Source organism: Lepidochelys kempii, chromosome 6, assembly GCF_965140285.1.
Source record: "Lepidochelys kempii isolate rLepKem1 chromosome 6, rLepKem1.hap1, whole genome shotgun sequence".
Classification (NCBI taxonomy): Eukaryota; Metazoa; Chordata; order Testudines; family Cheloniidae; genus Lepidochelys; species Lepidochelys kempii.
The window spans coordinates 4,183,491-4,202,476 of record NC_136385.1 but is presented as its reverse complement, the minus strand read 5'-3'; the positions used below and the strand labels follow the sequence as shown (position 1 = coordinate 4,202,476).

The 18,986-nt window shown below is 50.0% G+C and overlaps 1 pseudogene; it reads left to right on the top strand.

Annotated features, from left to right (window-relative positions):
* Positions 1-6,309: 6,309 nt before the first annotated feature.
* Positions 6,310-6,859, top strand: LOC144930604 (olfactory receptor 5G9-like; annotated as a pseudogene).
* Positions 6,860-18,986: the final 12,127 nt, after the last annotated feature.

The window sequence follows — 18,986 nt, the reverse complement described above, 5'->3', positions numbered from 1 at the left end:
TGAAATGAATAACATCATTGCGTTGTGTATGTCAGAGCAGGACAGCTTAAGGATGGGGAGGGATGTCAGAGAAGAAATGATTGCTGACTCTGGGGTGAGAGAAAGACAAGCTGAATATACAAATTGTTCGGGCCGTTGAATTCACAAAGACACAACGACTATCAGCACACAGAGTTTCCTGGACATGATGACCCTCTAGAGCAAGGGGTTACAGATGACTGTGAAGTGGTGAGAGGCCATGGTGGCCAGGAGGCATCATTCATTGGTCACAAAGACACAGACAAAGAAAAATTGCACAGCTCACTCAGTGAATGAAATGATTCTATTACTCTCTGCTACAGAAGTCATGAGCACCCTAGGTGCAATGACAGAGGAATAACCAACATCTACAATGGACAGATTACTGAGGAAGAAGTACATAGGGGTGTGAAGATGGAGTCAATCCTGATTAAAACAGTCATCCCAAGATTGCCTACCAGTGTGATAACATAGCTCAGTAGGAACAACATGAAGAGTGGGACCTGCAGCTCTGGGTGGTCAATGAATCCCAGAAAAATCAATTGTGTCACCATGGTATGAGGCGGCATAGGTGGGAAATCTAAATTTGCAAATAAACTGGAGCCAAAAAGGGAGCATGTGTAGATTCCTTGTAACAACTCTGACGGCTCCTGTGAAATAGTGTGTCTTGGGGAATGTATTATGGGTTATGCACACACTTCCCCCTGGAGCTGGTGCACTGTCTCCTTACAGAAACACAGCACACTGTGCATTGTTTTTCATTCAATTAAATATGTGCAGAGATTCCGCCACAATACGAGAGACTGTCCAAATCTGAATTGTTCCCCAGAAATGTCCCTTAGGGCACAGGGCTTTGCCATCCATGTCTCTTTTGCTCACCCTCTCTGTTGTTAAATCAGATTAGTTTGGAAAGGAGGTAAATCATCTCTTGTAAATGTATAGACAATAATGAATGGTGTAGAACATTTTCATTTACACTGGTTTTCTCTTCTGGCTCCCATCAATGTCAGTGGGAGTTGATGGCACTTGGCACCACTGAAACTCAAAGCAAAAGTCCTACAAAGGATCTGTGTCTAACGTTGGGAATCCCCAGCAGAAAGGTGTTGCAGGTCTAATATGTACCTGTAGAGACATTCATGTCATTGAATGTCTTTTTTTCTTCCTGAAGGCTAAATATTAAACGGAAAGATCTGCTCAACTTTAGAGAGTCATGAGCACCAAAGGGCAATAATACATGTAGATGACCATAAGTGATAGCTAACATAAGGACCATAAGAAGTTCTAAAAATCATTTCCCCCCCCACCCCCCGCTAATTGGGTATATCTATGCACCATTCCAAGGTGTGATTTCAGCTTGGGTATTCCTCAATCTCTACAGAAGTGGTGTAGGTCCAAAAACCTAACTTTGACAATTGTTTTAAAGGATAATTAATCTAAGTGGTAATATTATAAGTGGGTACAGAGTAGATACAGGTGGGAAAAGGATTTCCTGTCTCCTGAACATATTCAAGATTTCAAAATATTTTCCCATTCTACATTGGGATGAAACCAGGTCTTCTGGAAAAACTTCACAGAAAGTGGGAGATAGAGAAGCTTGACCCATGAATAACCAGTAGCCCAGTGGTTAGGGTACTCATCTAGGTTAAGGGATGAACTGGTGATTTTCAACAGTTCCAGGGAGACTTGCTGACAGTCACTAATGTGACATGGCCCTCCAGATAAGTCCCGGATACTACCACTCAAAATGCCACCAAGCAATTGCCTGGTGGGTCAGGATGACTTGACCACCACAGAAAAGGTTGCGGGAGAAAGGATGCTGGAGAGTCTCTAGTAACACTTATAGAAAGGGGTGCATCCGTTTGTCATCATCCATGTCCATCACCTGCAGTACCATTCCCCATAGCTCTCTTCCCTCTAGGCAAACCCACAGTTTCTTGTGGATGCTCTTCCCCAGGCCACACCTAACTCTCCCCAAACTCACTATCTTCCCCTCCAAGCTGATCACAACTCCTTCTTCCCCATTCTAAATCAGGCACTTGGACTTGGGTCTCTCACATCCCAGATCAGGCTTACAATCACTGGGCTATCAAGATAGACTTTCTCTTTGTGTGTCCCAATGAATCCTTTATTGTTCATCCAACAGGAGAGATTGAGAGACAGAGATGCACCATAGAATAGAAAACAGGGCAGACATTCGGGCACTCCCCTGTGATATTGGAAACATAGATCTATTTCCCTGCTCTTAATTAGGCAGAGAAGTGACTTGAATAAGGGTCTCCCACATCCCAGGTGCATGCCCTGCTAGCTGGGATTTGGCTATTTTGGAGTTGTTCTCTCTATGTCTCTGGAGTTTAATCACAAATTCCACCCTGAACCTGAGAAACGTTGAATCAAAACTGAGACATTCCAATTAAAAGATTCCTATTTGGCAAATCCATATTTGGTGGAAAATCCATGTTATTAAAAAGTTCCCAGCCAGCTTGAGTGCAGAGAATGGACATTGCCCACTTTGTGAGCAGCTGTTCAGTATTTTGTTTTAGCCTCATCATTCAATGTGTGGGCCCAGGTGTGACGGAGAGCTGGGCAAGAGCTGCTGACTCAGCCCTCTGTCAGGCCAGCTCCCAATAAGGGAAGCAAATTGGAGCTGGCTAGAAAAACCTGCACCGAGTTGGTGAATGGGAGACAGTTACCCACCCAATTAGCCTGGGGCTATAGAAAAGCCTGGGAGAACAGCCGCCAAAAGTGGGGGAGAGTAAGGGAGTGGGGGCAGAGATAGTGCATCTCTCCTAGGTGGAATGGGAACCTAAATCTGTGTATGGTGAAAAGGTGGTGGAAACAGAACCTGTAAATGAATGACACCAGTGATTATTGAACCCCAGGGTCTCCTAGGGACATTGTCAGCCTGGCAGGAGCTAAGAGCGCCCTGCAGAGCCCTTCTACACCAGGCTTTATTTAAACTCTTCCAGCCTTGCTCTGGAGACAGAATTCATAATTTGCTCATGTGCTTTTCCAAGGTGTTTATCACTGTAGTGTGTGAATTTATTTTCATAATGCCCCTGTGAGGTAGGGAAATGAGGCACAGAGAAATTAAGGTCAAAATTTGCCACTAATTTTGGGTGCCCAATTTGAGACCCTGCAGCAGCCCAGAACTGGAATTGCTGGGAAAATCTCCTGCTCAGCCCCTGGAATCCCTGGGATGTTGCCTGCCCAGGGCAGATGGACTCTTGGGGGGATTAAACTGGGAAGCTCTAGCAAATCTCGATTGATCTTGTGTGAGCAGCAATTTTTTAAAGGGTCAAATTTGAGCAGAATTTCATGAGACCAGCATAAGGCACCACCCTGTCACATTTCAAGTCACTGCTGCAAAGCTTGGGGTCACCAGAGCTTTTCAGAGGAAAATTCATCTGTGGTAGGGTTTTGCTTTTTTTTTTTTTTTTTTTAATGTGGGCACAACAATGTCTTTTCTCCTAGCTTTGGTCTCAGAAATGGCAGAGGAGGCTGAAAGTTTCCAATTAACTACATTTCAATCTGAGGCAGGCAGCAGCCTTTTAAGTCAGGTCAATACACCGACAGGAAGCATTTCAATTTTGGAACATCCACATGTTTCATGCTGATCAAAAATTTGAAAACCAAAGATTTTGACATTTGCAAATGGACATTTTTCAGAATTTCCATTCTGTTCAAAATGTTAATATTTTAGCTTTTTTCCTTGATTTGTCACCATTTGTTTAGATCTCAAGTCAGTTTTTCCCATGGCATGGAAATTCTGAATTTCACTCAGCTCTGCCCTGTAGAATAGACTCAGCTACAGCAGGGTAAAGCTGTTTTGTTCTAGGGTAGCACGAGGGAGAAAGCACTGATGCAATGTGATAGGTAGCTCTGTGGTGCAATGGCTAGTCCATGATCCCTGCTAATGGAGGTGGAGATGCACAGATTGGGGTTTCACCTGAGTCAATCATTTCAACATTTCCTTTATGGCCTGTATTATGCAGGAGGTCAGACTAGCTGGTTACAATGGTCCTCTCTGGCCTATAATCCATGGACCTATTCAGTATATGGCACCTTTATATTGATATAACTTCATCCACGCCGATGCTTATACCAGTATATCAGAGGAGAAGCACATCCCTAACAGATATAGCAACACCTGTAAATCTTTCGGCTGTAGGCCAGATCTAAGTGTTGGCACGTGGCAGAGATGAAACCTGTACTCCTAAATTGAATTGCCACTTTGGGCATCTCAATCCAGAACCAGGCCCCATTGCTATTCCTGAAATCCCCTCTCAACTGAGGCCAAATCCCATAGATGCCTAAACTCACTTGGCACCTACATTCTTGCAGTAAAAGCTCCTTTGTGCCTGTTTCAGCCTCTGAGGATGCACACTGCTACTTCTTTCTGAGCATCCAGATGCCTACCTCTTCCACCTCAAAGGAGAAGAGATTTCACCAGGTGTCTCCCACCTCTCCTGTGGGCACTCTAGTTGCTGAAATATGCGATATTCTGGTGTGGTTCTCCCTCAATCTCTCCTGTTAGAGCTGTTCTATTTTGGAATCTGTGATTTATTATCCCCAGCCTCCAGGAGACATCAAAGACATTTTCATGATCTCTTCTGACATTCTATCAGGGGGTAGCCATGTTCGTCTGTATCCACAAAAACAACATGGTGTCCGGTGGCACCTTAAAGGCTAACAGATTTATTTGAGCATAAGCTTTTGTGGGAAAAAATCCCACCACTTCAGATGCATGGAATGAAAATTACAGATGCAGGCATTGTTATCCTGACACATGAAGAGAAGGGAGTTCCCTCACAAGTGGAGAGCCAGTGTTTGCAGGGCCAGTTCAATCAGGGTGGATGTGGTCCACTTCCAATAATTGATGACGAGGTGTCCAGTTTGGCCAATGTACATGGTAGAGGGGCATTTCTGGCACATGATGGGATATATCACATTAGTAGACCTGCAGGTGAATGAGCCCCTGATGGTGTGGCTGATGTGGTTGGGTCCTCTGATGGCGTCACTGGAGTCGAATAGGGAGTGGGAGTGGCTGGCTCACTACAAAAGCAGCTTTGCCTCTCCTGGAATTGACACCTCCTCATCAATTATTGGGAGCCAAACCAGCCCATCACTTCCTCCACCAAATACAAACCACAATGGAATTTACTGAGTGTACACCTACACCATGACTGGTAAGAAATGTCATTATTATTATCTTTTGAGCATCTCTTGGTGAATGTGGCACTGAAATTCCATAGAAACATAACAGCCATGCTGGGTCAAACCAAAGGTCCATCTAGCGCAGTCTCCTGTCTTCTGACAGTGGCCAGGGCCAGGTGCCCCAGGGGGAATGAACAGAACAGGCAATCCTCAAGTGATCCGTCCCCTGTCGCCCATTCCTAGCTTCTGGCAAACAGAGGTTAGGGACACCATCCCTGCCCATCCTGGCTAATAGCCATTGATGGACCTATCCTCCATGAGCTTATCTAGTTCTTTTTTGAACGCTGCTATAGTCTTGGCCCTCAAAACATCTTCTGGCAAGGTGTTCCGCAGGTTAACTTAGTATTTATCCCTAGGAGATGCATTTTCTCCTTTCTAGGCTCTGGGAATCTGAGAGTCAAAAGTAACCATAGAATCAGTTACAGTCCATACCACTTACAAATGTTAGTACCTCTGGGAGGATTTGTAAGAGGGAGGAAAAGTAATGCACATGGTGACAAAGAATGTCTGTAAAACATACACTGACTCCAATAGGACTGTGACACTTTAAGGCTACATAGACAGTGATACCAAACTTTTCTGCTGGGGCTGCCTTATCGTAGGCACCTAAATTTCTATTTAGACACCTATGTAAAAGGGGTACTGAGCATCCCTTGTGCCCTTTGAGGTTGTTTGGATTAGGAAGAGAAAATCAATGACAATGAATAAACTCTATAGCATTGATTATTTGTGTACATTGATAGGAGATTATTTGCCTCCCTTCTAAACTAAACACTCCCAATCTATATATCTCTTATTTTATAGAAGGTTTGCCCCACTGGATGGTTTCATGCATATTAACACAGAGTATACAATATTTCTGTAGCTAGAACATATCCTATCTCTAATGGAAAGCATGTGGGTAATACAAAGAGAACATTCCCTAGGAGTGTCCTTTGATGTATTATGTTTGTTCTTATGAAATGGTGTATAATCACGGGATTATGAGGGATCTGTACTCAGTACTTTATTGGCCCCTGATTAATTGGAATCCTTATTTTTATTTTTCACCAGCAGAGGAGAGAGTTTCTGGAAGAAATGGCAGAGAGAAATCACACCACGGTGACAGAGTTCATTTTTGTAGGATTCAGATGTTCATCCAGATCTACAGATCCCCCTCTTTATGTTGTTCCTAGTGATGTATGTGGTCAGCCTGATGGGGTATCTTGGGATGATAGCGTTAATCATGGTTGAAACACGACTTCATACCCCCATGTACATTTTCCTAAGCCAGATGTCCATTGTAGATATTGGATATTCCACAGCCATAGCTCCCAGGCTGCTCATGACCTTGGTAGCAGAGACGAGAACCATTCCTTTCATTGAGTGTGCGGCACAACTATTCTTTGTCTGTTTCTTTGTGACCAGTGAATGTTGCCTCCTGGCTGTGATTGCGTATGACTGCTTCAAAGCTATCTGTAATCCACTGCTCTACAGAACCATTATGCCCAAGAGACACTGTGTCCTGTTGGTGGCTGGCACATATGTCTGTGGCTCTGTGAATTCAATTGTGCAAACTCTCTTTCTATTCAGTCTGTCCTCGAGCAAAGGCAACGAGTCCCCATTTCTTTCAAAGGTATCCATGTAATCTGGGTATTGATCAGGAATGCTGGGTGTCCGAGTCAAGAAGGTGGAGTTGGTCCGGGGGCGGAAGCTGGATCAAGGAACCCCCGACTTTTTCAGTCATTTCCATTGCGCAACTCCAGCAGGGACATCATCGGGCTAGGCTCATGTAGTGAGGTCATTGTTCACACCTGGTGTGGTGTGTCCCTGTTGCATACGGGCCACTTACTTGCGTAGAGCCTGCTTTTCTCCAAAAAGTTGCACCACCTAATGTCACGTGCTGCATCCGATAATTAGGCCCAGGGGTTAGAGCGCAGGTTGCAGTGAGGTGCAGGATTGCGCCTAGGCTGAGAGTGGTGCTAGAATCAAGGTCCAGGAACACACCACGGTCCAAACCAAGATCAGAGTCCATCAAAAAAGCAGAAGGAGAACCAGAGCCAGAGTCTAAATCCCTGCCAAAGGTCATAGCCGGATAGTCAGAGAGCAAAGATCATAGCCGGATAGTCAGAGAGCAAAGATCAGCCAAGTCAATGCAAGCCAGAGTCCAGATACAGGGTCAAAGACGGGTAGCCAATTTCCGAGTGCTTGAGGAAGATCGGGAGGAGAATGCAATGCTGGAGTGGGTTGGTGGAGGGCCTGGAGTGGGGCTAGAGAAGGGCAAGGAGAGTATGGAACTAGGATGGGTAGCCAACATCTGGAGCTAAGAAGGGTCACGCCAAAGTCATAATCAGAGCCCGGAGCCAAGGGTCAAGCCAGAGTAAACAGTGAAGAACCGGAGGGCAGAGCACGACAGGGTGGTGCATGCAGGTGGGAACCAGGATGACTTACAGGTTCTCCTAGGCCCTGCCCAGCTGGATCCCTAGAGACCCCTCATCGGGGGCGGGGGGTCTCTCTTTCTAGGAATAAAAGAAGGAGAGCAAGATGACAAAGATGTCTCTGACCCTGGGATGCAAGCCAAGGGGAGCTACTACCCAGGCATTGTGCTAGGACCCCATAAACCTCCCTGTTCATTTCACACTCAGAGACTCCCCCCAGCAGGAGGGGAGACTAAAGGGCAGAACCTGAAGTTGCTCCTCAGGGAAAGGGACTAGCCTGGGACCCAGTCCAGTTCCCAGATCTACCCCCAGGAGTGTGTGACCAGGATCTCAGCCCTTCCTCTGTGTCTCAGACCCCACCTGCCAGATGGGGAGAATCCTACCTTGCCCCAAGGTGTTAGGGGGGAGTTTCCTTTGTGGATGGGAAGGGTTCAGATACCAGGTGAGTGGCTTGGGCTCAGGTGGGGGATAGTCAGACATTCTCTGCAATGGGGTGACATGGGCCATGGGGAGGTCTGAGCAGTGATGACAGGGGAGGGGCTCCACATTGGGCCAGCCCTCCCAGACTGCAATGGTTACTGAGGATAACCCCTGGCCCTGAGGATGCTCTCATTTTTGGGCCAGCCCCACGGCCCTGATAGCTTGATGCTTCTGAAACTGGCCTCTGGGCATGCGGGAGGGACCGTATCTGGCCTGGCCCCAGCGCCTGGCCCCTGAAGTGCTTTGGGCACCTGACACAAGCACCGGATGTAGAAGAGGTGGGCCATTATCATCACTGTAACCTCCTCCTGCTGCAAGGGAACAAGAATCAGTCAGAGATTCTGACATACACGGCAACGAAGGGCATTAACGGCAAAGGGAACCAGCAAAATTTCCACCCCAACCTTCCCCACGTCTGAGGGACAGATTCCCTCACCCAACCCCCAAGATGAAATCTTGTGTCCTCCCTAGTGACCTCCAACCCCTCTCCCACCGTTGTGGAATGAACTCCTGTCCCCTTCCTCTCAGCCCCACTGGGAGAGCTGTTCTACCTTCCAATCCAGCCGGGGATTAAACTCCGCTCCCCAGAATCCCCTCAGCCTCCCTCTCCCCATCCAGCTGAGGGGCTGGAAGGCTCTGGGCAGTAGTGCTGTGGGGTGAGAGGACACCTTTCCCAAGGGCCCCACCCCTGTGATTAAGATGATGCCTTGGACAGTAGCTGAGGGGAATGGGGCACTTCAGCAGCCTCTGCTGACTGACTTCTCCAGTTCTCCCAGAGCAGGTGGTGGCTGGGAAAACATGCTACTAGGGCCTGGAGGTGAAAGGCCCTGGGGGTCCCTCCCCAATTGATCCTTCTTTGGTTACCTCATTCCCTATCAGCTGGCCGACTTACCCTGAATGGAATCTGTTATCACCACCCCAGCCTGGATAACACAGAGCTGGGGGTCATGGATGGCCAGAAGCATCGCCTGGAGGAAAGATCTTTTCTGGCCTTCCATGAAGATCTCTCCAAAGACCGAAAACCAACAGCACCAGAGCCCTTGTCAATTGCCCAGAACCAGGCTCCAAATCGCATCTCACAAGGTGAATAAGAGACCTGGGGCAGCCAACCTTTGGGGTCCCATGGATCATTGAACCCCCCCTTCAGTAAGAGGTTGCAGGCACTGAGGAATAGCTCTTTCTGGAGCAGGATTCACCACAGGTGCCATGACAGGCTGGGAACGTGTCTGCGCGCTCTGGATCCCAGCTCACAATGACAACAAAGGCCCCCTACTGCTCCCAGCAGCGCTATCTCCTGTGGCTCACCCACTAGATGTAAGGGGCCTTTTTGATCTGCTTCCACTCCTGCTCCTCACCAACAATCCCACGAGCATCACATACAGTGCTGTAATAAATATAAAGGGAAGGGTAAACCCCTTTAAAATCCTTCCTGGCCAGAGGAAAAATCCTCTCACCTGTAAAGGGTTAAGAAGCTAAAGGTAACTTCGCTGGCACCTGACCAAAAGGACCAATGAGGAGACAAGATACTTTCAAAAGCTGGGAGGAGAGAGAAAAGCAAAGGGTCTGTGTCTGTCTGTGTGATGCGTTGCTGGGGACAGAACCGGAATGAAGTCTTAGAATTTAGTAAGTAATCTAGCTAGGTATGTGTTAGATTATGATTTCTTGACATGGCTGAGAAAAGAACTGTGCTGAATAGAATGACTATTCCTGTCTGTGTGTCTTTTTTGTAATTTAAGGTTTTGCCTAGAGGGATTCTCTATGTTTTAAATCTAATTACCCTGTAAGGTATCTCCCATCCTGATTATACAGAGGTGATTCCTTTTTACTTCTATTAAAAGTCTTCTTGTAAGAAAACTGAATGCTTTTTCATTATTCTGAGAGCCAAGGGTTTGAGTGTGGTCACCTATGCAAATTGGTGAGGATTTTTACCAAACCTTCTCCAGGAAGTGGGGTACAAGGGTTGGGAGGATTTTGGGGGGAAAGACGTGTCCAAACTACGTTTTTTCAGGACCCAGATAAAGTTTGGTGGTGGCAGTGGAAGTCCAGGGGCAAAGGGTAAAATAGTTTGTACCTTGGGAAAGTTTTAACCTAAGCTGGTAAAAGTAAGCTTAGGAGGTTTTCGTGCATATCCCCACATCTGTACCCTTGAGTTCAGAGTGGGGAAGGAACCTTGAAAAGTGCTGTGATTCAGCCCAGAAAAGGAGCTCAGTGTCCCTCACCCAACGCCCAGGGCAGGGGCAGGTCAGGTTTTGCTCCCTGACTCTCCATGGTGCCTGGCAAACTCAACATCCTGCCTGTGCTTCTAGAGGTGCAGGGAATCCAACAAGGACCTGTTCCAGCACTTGCTGGTGTGAGCTTCCCAACTCACTGACCCAGGGGCTCCCCTCTCAGACACCAGGGTGTCAACCAGGGAGACAGTGAGCAGAGCCAGATCCCTGTAGATACAATCCTCTGTTAACTCAACCCCCCAAGGGGATCCCTTTTATGCTACGTAACAATGGACCCATGCAACACCCACAAGTCTGGAAAGTTAGCAAGGCTCCAACCCAACCCAAGGTCCTCAGCCTCTTGCAGCTGAACACTCTCTGCTGGAAATAAGTATTCAAGAATATCAGGGTTTGAAGGGACCTCTGGAGTTGATCTAGTCCAACCCCCTACTCAAAGCAGGACCAATCCCCGACTAAATCATCCAGTGAATTTTTGCCCCAGGTCCCTAAATGGCCCCCTCAAGGATTGAACTTAGAACCCTAGGTTTAGCAGGCAATGCTCAAACCACTGAGCTATCCCTCCCCCTCCAAAACACACTCAGTGCAGGGGGAGACAGCTCCACACCTGATCTACTGAAAAGCACCGGCAGAGAAACCTTACCTCTTCGACACTGGCCATGTTCCTGTAGGCCAGGCACTCGGTGTCTTGGAGCCCGTCCCGACACCACAGATTGCTCTCCTCTCTGATGTTTAGCCCTGGGGGAGAAAGACACACCCATTGGGGAGGTTTGGCATCCGGCTTTAGTGCCTGTTTCCTTCTGTTCCTTTTGCTGGGTGAACACTAGCCGGGGTCCTCTTGGAATCCACGGCCCAATGGACTCGCAGGGTCCCCCCCAGGTGGTTTAGTACCTGAAGGGGGATTTGTCTCATTCATCCAAGTAATCATCTGACCCTTACGGTCACTGTGCTCTGGGCATGGGTGCCTGATAATGGTGGCTGCTAATGCTGAAAGCCCCCCACAGCCACTGACTTCAGGATCTGACCCTAGCTACCCAACTGGTGACATTCTACAAGCTTTGTGTCCGTCCCCTGCCCTCATGATGGCTCCTTCCCTCCATGTGTCTCAACAGCTCTGTTCCTGTCCCCTCACCAGCTGGCAGCCCCCTGGGGGGGCTGATTTCCCTGGACTGAGGGACAGAGCCAGGCTCTGAGGAAAAGCAACCAATTTCCTTGGCATGTTCACCCCCTTCCTCGCTCCCTGAATTAGGGAGATGAGTGTGAGTCATCATCTAAGCTGGGGTCAGTCTCAGAGGAGGAGGCTTCTTTCTGTAGGGTCCCTTGGCCAGTAAGTGGATGGCCCAAAACAGGGGCCTTCTTTCCACTGGGGTCCCTCTGCCCTGCTGCAGTTAGTGTAACAGACAAGACCTTAGTTCTATTGGTGTCCCAATGGCCAGCTGGAGCTAGTCTCCAAGGGACTCATTTCTATGGGGACCCATTGCCCAGCTGGGTTTCTGACCCCTCCTCTGCAGCAGGAGCCTCTGCAGCCAATAGATCCCATCCCTGGCTTGCTGGCTGATGTCCTTGGCTGGGTCAGAGATGTAGAGACCCAGCTGCAGCACAAAGTTGCCCGCCTTGGGGAAATCGGAGGAGGTCTGGTGGAGAACGAGAAGAGGGGAATCCATCAACATTCTGCCTTCAGCTCCCCAGTTCCCTGGGCCAGAGCTCTGCTCCCATCCATCTGTAGGAGGCGCTGGGGGAGAGGAACTAGAACCCTCTTTCTCTCTGCCCCCAAGGGAGCTTGGAGCAAAGGGACCCACGGCCTGGGCCCTCTATGAGCACTAGCTGCCAGGCTTCTCCAGAGTAACAAGGGCACTGAGGCCAGACACGACCCTTCCAGCCAGTGGCCTATGGAACATCACAGTCCCTTACGGAGCCAGGGGGGACCACTTAACCAGGGGATGAGGAATTTGACTCAAGCCCTGGCTCTGCAGGATGCTGGGATCAAAGGTCACTTATGTCAAATCCGGCGAGGGAGGTGGCGAATCGGAGCAGGGCAGCGTTGCTCCTTATGGCCCTGGCTCTCTCCTTGGTATTCCTGGAGTTGAGCGAGAAATGGACATGCTGCTGGAGAAGAAGGTGGGGAGGGTCAGCGGGCAGGCGTACGTGCTCTACAGACGAGCCCGTCCCACTCCACAAGAGTCTGAGGCCTTATGTTCAGGGTGGAATATCTGACTCCTCATGTGGGGGTTCATGACACTGCCCACGTCTTGCTGGGCACAAGCTGTCAGTGTCCCTCCAGCCTGGGATAAAGCTCGGCCTTGGGGATGGTCTATTTGCTCTTAACCCCTGATCCATGAACAGCCCATCAGGATCAAGGCACATGCCCTGGGCCCCCCAGCCCCCAGCTCCAGAGGCCTTGGTAGGATGGATGGATGGACCATGAGTTCAATCCCTTCGGGAACTGCTGTGTCTCTAGGACAGAAGAGCTGATTTCCTGAGGCTCCTCCTGTATCTCAGGGTCTCCCTAGAAAGGAGCCAGTTACGTTTCTCAGAGGCCTGTGTCCCAGATCACTCAGGGGTTTCAGTCTCTCAGTCCCCAGCCAGGCCTGGTGCTCACTGTTAGTGCTCAATGGAACCGTGCAGAGCTCTGGCTGACAGTCCCAGCTCCTTCCCTTTGCCCCCCCTTCCCGTCCGCCACTACCCCGGATGGCGGAAGGGCCCCAACATTGCACTGCACTGATGGCTCTGGGGAACTGTGGCCACCTGGGACCGAGGTGGGAGGACACAATGGAAACATGGTTCTTCCAGTCTCTCCTTTGCAGCCCTCCCACGGGGTTCATAGGAAATCCCCCCCCCCCCAGACCCTCCCATTCTGCTCACCTCCAAGAGGTGCTGCAGCTTGTCTGTGGTGGGGGTCTCGGTGAGCAGGCCCCCAAGCATGGTGTCCAAGGCTCTCTGAATAGGTGTTGTGCAGAGCCTGCAAGAAGAGGTTTCAGAGGAACAGCCGTGTTAGTCTGTATTCGCAAAAAGAAAAGGAGTACTTGTGGCACCTTAGAGACTAACCAATTTATTTGAGCATGAGCTTTCGTGAGCTACAGCTCACTTCATCAGATGTATACCGTGGAAACTGCAGCAGACTTTATATACACACAGAGAATATGAAACAATACCTCCTCCCACCCCACTGTCCTGCTGGTAATAGCTTATCTAAAGTGATCAACAGGTGGGCCATTTCCAGCACAAATCCAGGTTTTCTCACCCTCCACCTCCCCACACAAATTCACTCTCCTGCTGGTGACAGCCCATCCAAAGTGACAGCTCTTTACATAATCAAGTCGGGCTATTTCCTGCATAGATCCAGGTTTTCTCACATCCCCCCCACCCCCATACACACACAAACTCACTCTCCTGCTGGTAATAGCTCATCTAAACTGACCACTCTCCAAGTTTAAATCCAAGTTAAACCAGAACATCGGGGGGGGGGGGTAGGAAAAAACAAGAGGAAACAGGCTACCTTGCATAATGACTTAGCCACTCCCAGTCTCTATTTAAGCCTAAATTAATAGTATCCAATTTGCAAATGAATTCCAATTCAGCAGTTTCTCGCTGGAGTCTGGATTTGAAGTTTTTTTGTTTTAAGATAGCGACCTTCATGTCTGTGATTGCGCCCATCAGTCATGGGACATGGGGCTACCCCAGTCAGGGGATCTGGAGGATTCTCTGGGGAGCCCTGGCCAGACCCAAAAGGTACATCCTGGCCTCTGCCATTCACATCACTGCAGGGACACTTCGCAAGAGTTCATGGCCGGATGCCTTCTGGCTCTTCAATCCTTGCCCTTAGCAGTTCTCTGTGCAGGGCCTGGTACCCAGCAGAGTATGGAACAGCCAAACTGCAATGGGTTGGAGGTAGGATCCCCGGGAGAGTCCAGGCAGCAAAGCAGAGCTTGAGGAGAGGAGGAAAGGCTGGGATCAGCCACAGAGGGGTAACGCAATCCCCTCTGGAGGGGAAGGGGTCCTCCCTGAGAGTTTGTGGTGTTCCCCCCCAACCCCACCCTGACTGGGCCTGTTCCCAGCTCCGCTCACCCCTCCCCTACTCTCAGCAGCTCCATCAAACCAAGGGAGCAGGGACCAGAGGCCGCTCCTGCTCCTGGGACAGAAAAGTAGGATCATGACCTACCCGGAAGTGGGTGGTGTCTGCCCAGTGCCCATGGTGAAGATGGTGTATTGTAGAGCCCGCAGGAGGCAAGACTCCAGCTCCAGGGCAAGTGGTGGCTTCAGTTTGCTGGTGGGAGAGAGGAGACCGTGTTATGCACATGACCCTCCTCCCCTGCAATGACCCCTCCCTATGGCCACTGTAACATTACGGGAGTGAAATCACCCCCCAGCCAGGAAAGAGGGGATGTTCCCACCTCCTCTGCTGTGGGACGCAAACAGCCATGGCTGGGGGTAATCTAGGCTGGAGAGGATCTGGGGCTACTGGCTCTGGACCTGATCAGCACCAGGGTTAGGGAAGCTGGATGGGAGGGTCCTGGTACCTCTAGGTTGCAAACCGGGGCCATGGAGCTGGAGACGATGGAGCTCAGCTCAGACTCCATGGGCAGATTTTCAATCAGCTCCTGACAGACCCCAAGAAGATAAAACCCCATGTGAGAGTCAGCGCAGACCCTCAGGTGCTTCCCCGGGAGGAGGCCACAGTGCGCTGCAGAAACAGTCAGTGTCACCCCCACCCGCAACCAGCTGGGCCCCTCATTCCTCCCATCCATCAAACTTACCCCTTCCTTCCCCCTCTCCCACCCAATTCCTCCCTCCCCTCAGCCTCAGCTGCCCCTCCGGCCTTACAATTCCCCTACTGCCACCTCCCCATCAGTGTCAGAGTCAGAATTTCCCCCTTCCCTGCTCCCCAGCCCTCAGTCCCAGGAACCCCTGTGCTCTGCTCCCCACTCCAGCCCCACTAACTCTTCCTCCCATGTTGGGCTTCCTCACCCCAGGGGCCAGGCACAGGGTCCCACTCACCGCAATGCTCTGCACGAGGGCAGCTTTGGAGAACTGCGGCTCCAGAGTGTCCCGCCCCTGCTGCTGTGCCGACAAGCACAGACGTGGGACAGCGTGGAGGAAGTGGAGCTGTTTGTCCCTGTCCTCCACCCACTAAGAGTGGGATTGGTGGAGAGAGAGAGATGGTTAGGTAGGGCCCTCCCCACCCCACCTACACCAGCTCCCGGGCTCAGGAACCCCATGGAGTTGGAAAGGGAAAGCCGCCCTGCTTCCCCAAACCAGTGTCGCCCTGCACAGATGGGGTTGTAACTGGGTCAGTGTCTGCGGGGAGCGGACACCTTGGCCTGCGAGAGACAAACACCCCCACTTTGGGGTACCAGATAACAGGGGAGAAGTTCTCCCCGTTGAGGGTCACGGATTCTCTGGGACAAAACCCCCCAGTGTGGGTGGGGATGGAACAAGGGGCAGGACAGACTCGGGGGCAGCACAGCTTGAAGATTTTTCTATCTCAGCTCTGTCCTGGAGGTGCTGCTGGATGACCCTGATGGTGTCTTGTTCAGGGGACACATCCTCCTCCGCCTCATCCTCATCCTCATCCTCCAGCTGGGCACTGAGGGTCTCTGCACCAGGGAGAGAAGGAGAAAGGGTCATTTGTGCTGATGCTGTGGGAATGCATACTAGAGAAATGGCTCAATGTCCCCCCTCCTCTTCAAGGAACCCCACGGCATTGAGGGCCCCACCCTGCCCCTCTCAGAGATGCCCTCAGCCCCATCAGCCTCAGGGCCCCGTGACCATCAGCCCCCCATCCCAACATCATCAGGGGAGGCTGGAGCTCCCCTGACACTGCCCAGCATCCCCTGCCACCGGATGTGGCTGGGCCACTCCCACTGGTGTCAGTGGGGCTCCTGTGGCTCAGTCCTGGCACCTTGGTGAGCCAATGGGCACAGGGTAGTTCTAGGGTGGCATGACCTTGGTGCGTGACCAAAGGGAGGTCACTTCTTTTCACTCTCCCTCTGTATCATGGGGATGGAGAAAATTCTCTAAGTCCTAGCAAGCAAAAGATTTAATTACGTCAGATGTGTTAGAGCCCTTGTGCTCGAAAGGACAATGAGTGATGGTTGTTCGGGTCAAGAATCCTGGTGGATTTGATACTTGTCCCCCATCCAAAGCCAATAACACATCTCTGTATCTGCAAACATGAGTTAGACATTCTCAGCACCCCCCTGTCTCCCGCAGCCCTCAAGTGTTCCTTGGATTATGGAGGCTTGATTCCTAAGTGGACTTGATTTTTTCTACTGGCTTCCTGGGTGTCCCTAGCCAATGAGAGTCTCAGTCTGGCCTCTGAGGCCCACACACGGAGATACTAAAGATCAGGATGGACTGATTTCACTCCAAGTTTTTTGTATTTGTATTTTTCAATTATTTTCCTAATGAAAGTTTGATTCTCATGAAATTCGTAGAGCTGGCAGACGACAGAACAAGGAGCAATGATCTCAAGTTGCCGTGTGGAAGGCTTGGATATTAGGAAAACCTTTTTCACTGGGAGGCTGGGGATGCCTTTGAATCTGCTCGGATAGAGTCCCCCATCTTCTACTTAGAGCCTATATTTTTTCTTACCTTCTACACAGATGATGATTTCTTTCCACAAAATCAACACAGTAATGAAAAAAATCCCGGAGAATCTCCTCCACACCAACCGTCTCCTGGTCCTCACCGAGAGACTGCGAGATGGAGGCTTGCTGCAGCAAGGCTACAGGGGTCTCCGAGGTTCCCCCTGCCCCACACCCCTGTCCTGCCGGGCTGTTGTCAAGGGAGCTCTGTGGGGTCACACCCGCCTCATCATCTTTGCCCAATAGGCTGAGTTCCTGCCAAAGGCCTTTGTGAAGTCACTGCCACACTCACCTTTCCCTTGCAGGCCTGATGTCTGCCCCTGGCCAGCCCGGCTGGATGTTTCAGCTGCACCCTGGATCTCCCCACTTGCTCATTATTGATTCTGGGGAGCAAGCAGGCCACCCAGCAAAACAGCAGAGGCTATTCTTCACCCCACACTGGGTTTTCCATACAGACATAGATTGTGAAACTATTTGATCTCCTAATCCGGCCTCTATTTCACCGGCTATGACATTTCACACACTTACCGCCATATTAAGCCCAATTGCTTGTAATTCACAAAAAGGTGCCATGGCACCTTCCAGAATGATAAGCAGTTGTGATGCGAGTATACCAGGAAACAGAGAATCCACCTCTTCCCTAGTTTCAGAGGAACAGCCGTGTTAGTCTGTATTCGCAAAAAGAAAAGGAGTACTTGTGGCACCTTAGAGACTAACCAATTTATTTGAGCATGAGCTTTCGTGAGCTACAGCTCACTTCATCAGATGTTTACCGTGGAAACTGCAGCAGACTTTATATACACACAGAGAATATGGGTAATTTGGGTAATTTGTTCCAGGGTTTAGTCTCCCTCACTGTCAAAAATGTGTGCCTTACGTCTCATTTGAATTTCTCTGGCTTCAACTGACAGCCGTTGGTTCCTGTTGTGCCTTTCTTGGCTAGATCGAAGTATCCCTGCCCCATGAAATCCGATCTCTCCTGGAATCCCCCAAGCCAGGAGAACCCAGCAGGGTCCTCCTAGCTGTTTGTCTGCTGGGCTGGGGATATCAGATGCACCAGAGGCATGCAGAAGAGAATGCACTGCATCAGCCCTGCGTTGGGCTCAGGGGTTTGGCCTTGGCAACTTCTGCTCCAGTCACATCTCTGGGTGCCTGGGCTCAAGGCTTCTGACCCCCGTGGTTGCAGCCAGGGCTGGGGTGCTGAACTCAGGACTTTCATGCCCCTACCCACTCCTGCTCACGCTCTGGGTGCCTGGGCTCGGGGCTTCTGCCCGGAATCTGCAGCTAGGACTCAGGGCTTCCCTTGCACTTCCTTCTGGGGCTCAGGGGTCCATTTTTAAGGATGCCCCCAAATTGGCCCTTGTCTTAATTTGCCAGGGGACTAGTAAGTAGGAGCCCCCAGCTGAGCTGCTCTCAGAAGCAGGGACCCACTCACACATCTTAGAACCTCCTCTAACTTCAGAAAGATTCTTGGCTGCTGCCCTCAGAGCCCAGGTCTGAAGGCAGCATGGAAGTGAGCGTGGCAATGCTGTAACCCCCCAACAACAACCTCTGAACTCCCCCATGATCCCATTTTGGTCGGGACCCACACCAAAGAAAATGTCATTGAGATGGACGTGTTCCCAAGGAATGTGTCAATTTCAAGGAATCAACATTTCCCAGCTGAAAACAAATGTTCTCCTGGAAAACTTTCACTTTTTTTCAGAGCGGTGGCCATGTTAGTCTGTATCAGCAAAAACAATGAGGAGTCCTTGTGGCACCTTAGAGACTAACAAGTTTATTTGGTCATAAGCTTTCGTGGACTAGAACCCACTTCATGACATGCATGGAGTGAAAAATACAGTAGCAGGTATAAATACACAGCACATGAAAGGATGGGCATTGCCTTACCAAGTGGGAGGTCAGTCTAACAAGACAATTGAATTAAGAGTAGGATACCAAGCAAGGAAAAATCACTTTTGTTGCGGTAATGAGGGAGGCCCATTTCAAACAGTTGATAAGAAGATGTGAGTAAGAGTAGGGGGAAACTAGTATGGGGGAAGTTAGGA